We start from the raw sequence: 3,439 nt of genomic DNA, 5'->3' as shown, positions 1-3,439 counted from the left end.
ATTCATTATGCTACTGAAAATTATTATGAGGGAGGAATATATGCTTGTAGGAATAGCAATAATATCAAGTTTCCTCTCTATGTGCTTAAAATCTTGAATTTATGCTTGCCTTGCCTTCCTATGCTAGTTAATTTTCGTTCCCATAAGTTGTTTGCTCACAAAATCCGTATGCATAGGAAGTGGGTTAGACTTAAATGTGCTAGTCATATTCTTCATGATGCTCTCTTTATGTTCCAATTCTTATCTTTTATGTGAGCATCATTGAAATCATCATGCCTAGATAGGGGCGTTAAACGATAGCGCTTGTTGGGAGGCAACCCAACTTCGTTTTTGTTATTTGATTTTTGCTCCTGTTTAGTAATAATTAATTCATATAGACTCTGTTTACATGTGGTTTTATGTTTTAATTAGTGTTTTTGCCAAGTAGAACCTTTGGGAAGACTTGGATGAAGTCTTTGCGATCTTGCTGTAAAAAATAGAAACTTTAGCGCTCACGAGTTTTGCTGCCATTTTTTACTGGAGAGTGCGATTATGTTGATTCTTTTTGCAGATGATTAATAGACAAATTACTCACGTCCAAAAATTTATTTCAGAATTTTTGGGGTTACATAAGTATACGTTTGATACAGATTGCTACAGACTGTTCTGTTTTTGACAGATTCTGTTTTTCGTGTGTTGTTTGCTTATTTTGATGAATCTATGAGTAGTATCGGAGGGTATGAACCATAGAGAAGTTGGAATGCAGTAGATATTACACCAATATGAATTTAGAATGAGTTCACAACAGTACCTAAGTGGTGATTTACTTTCTTATACTAAAGAAACTTACGAGTTTTCTGTTAAGTTTTGTATTGTGAAGTTTTCAAGTTTTGGGTAAAGATTCGATGGACTATGGAATAAGGAGTAGCAGAGCCTAAGCTTGGGGATGACCAAGGCACCCCAAGGTAATATTCAAGGACAACCAAGAGCCTAAGCTTGGGGATGCCCCGGATGGTATCCCCTCTTTCGTCTTCATTCATTGGTAACTTTACTTGGAGCTATATTTTTATTCACCACATGATATGTGTTTTGCTTGGAGCATCATTTTATTTTATTTTGCTTTGCTTGCTGTTTGAATAAAATACCAAGATCTGAAATTCTTAAATGTTAGAGAGTCTTCACATAGTTACATAATTATTCAACTACTCATTGTGCTTCGCTTATATCTTTCAGAGTAGTTTGTCATTTGCTCTAGTGCTTCACTTTTATCCTTTTAGAGCACGGCGGTGGTTTTATTTTGAAGAAAAAGATGAACTCTGTGCTTCACTTATATTATTTTGAGAGTCTTTAGAACAACATGGTAGTTTGCTTTGGTTATGAAACTAGTCCTAATATGATGGGCATCCAAGATGGGTATAATAAAAACTTTCATATAAAGTGCATTGAATACTATGAGAAGTTTGATACTTGATGATTGTTTTGAGATATGAAGATGGTCATATTAGAGTCATGCTAGTTGAGTAGTTGTGGATTTGAGAGATACTTGTGTTAAAGTTTGTGATTCCCGTAGCATGCACGTATGGTGAACCGTTATGTGATGAAGTCGGAGCATGATTTATTTATTGACTGTCTTATTATGAGTGGCGGTCGAGGACGAGCGATGGTCTTTTCCTACCAATCTACCCCTAGGAGCATGCGTGTAGTACTTTGTTTCTATAACTAATAGATTATTGTAATAAGTATGTGAGTTCTTTATGACTAATGTTGAGTCCATGGATTATACGCACTCTCACCCTTCCACCATTCCTAGCCTCTCTAGTACCGCGCAACTTTCGCCGGTACCATAAACCTACCATATATCTTCCTCAAAACAGCCACCATACCTACCTATTATGGCATTTCCATAGCCATTCCGAGATTTATTGCCATGCAACTCACCACCGTTCCGTTTGTTATGACACGTTACATCATTGCCATATTTCTTTGCAGGATCATGTAGTTGACATCGTATTTGTGGCAAAGCCACCGTTCATAATTCTTTCATACATGTCGCTCATGAGTCATTGCACATCCCGGTACACGGCCAGAGGCATTCACATAGAGTCATATTTTGTTCTAAGAATTGAGTTGTAATTCTTGAGTTTTAAGTAAATAAAGTGTGATGATCATCATTATTAGAGCATTGTCCCATGTGAGGAAAGGATGATGGAGACTATGATTCCCCCACAAGTCGGGATGAGGCTCCGGATGAAAAATAAAAAAAAGAGAAAAAAGAGGCCATAAAAAAAGAAGGCCCAAAAAAATGAGAGAAAAAGAGAGAAGGGGCAATGCTACTATCCTTTTACCACACTTGTGCTTCAAAGTAGCACCATGATCTTCATGACAGAGAGTCTCCTATGTTGTCACTTTCATATACTAGTGGGAATCTTTCATTTTAGAACTTGGTTTGTATGTTCCAATGATGGGCTTCCTCAAAATGCCCTAGGTCTTCGTGAGCAAGCGAGTTGGATGCACACCCACTTAGTTTCTTTTTGAGCTTTCAAACACTTATAGCTCTAGTGCATCCGTTGCATGGCAATCCCTACTCACTCACATTGATATCTATTGATGGGTATCTCCATAGCCCGTTGATACGCCTAGTTGATGTGAGACTATCTTCTCCTTTTTGTCTTCTCCACAACCACCATTCTATTCCACCTATTGTGCTATGTCCATGGTTCACACTCATGTATTGCGTGAAGATTGAAAAAGTTTGAGAACATAAAAAGTATGAAACAATTGCTTGACTTGTCATCGGGGTTGTGCATGATTTAAATATTTTGTGTGATGAAGATAGAGCATAGCCAGCCTATATGATTTTGTAGGGATAACTTTCTTTGGCCATGTTATTTTGAGAAGACATGATTACTTTGTTAGTATGCTTGAAGTATTATTATTTTTATGTCAATATTAAACTTTTGTCTTCAATCTTATGGATCTGGATATTCTTGCCACAATAAAGATAATCACATGGATAAATATGTTAGGTAGCATTCCACATCAAAAATTCTGTTTTTATCATTTACCTACTCGAGGACGAGCAGAAATTAAGCTTGGGGATGCTTGATACGTCTCCAACGTATCTATAATTTTTGATTATTCCATGCTATTATATTATCAACCTTGGATGTTTTTTATGCATTTATATGCTATTTTATATGATTTTTGGGACTAACCTATTAACCTAGAGCCCAGTGCCAGTTTCTGTTTTTTCTTGTTTTTGAGTATCGCAGAAAAGGAAAACCAAACGGAGTCCAATTGACCTGAAATTTCACAGAGATCATTTTTGGACCAGAAGAAGCCCACGGAGTACCGGAGATGAGCCAGAAGAGTCCCGAGGCCACCACGATGGTGGGGGGCGCGCCCTACCCCCCAGGGTGCGCCCCCTACCTCGTGGCTGCCTCGGGGACCCCCCCTGACT

This window comes from Triticum urartu, chromosome 2, assembly GCF_003073215.2.
Source record: "Triticum urartu cultivar G1812 chromosome 2, Tu2.1, whole genome shotgun sequence".
NCBI classification, from domain to species: Eukaryota; Viridiplantae; Streptophyta; class Magnoliopsida; order Poales; family Poaceae; genus Triticum; species Triticum urartu.
Note: the sequence above shows the minus strand (reverse complement) of the source record.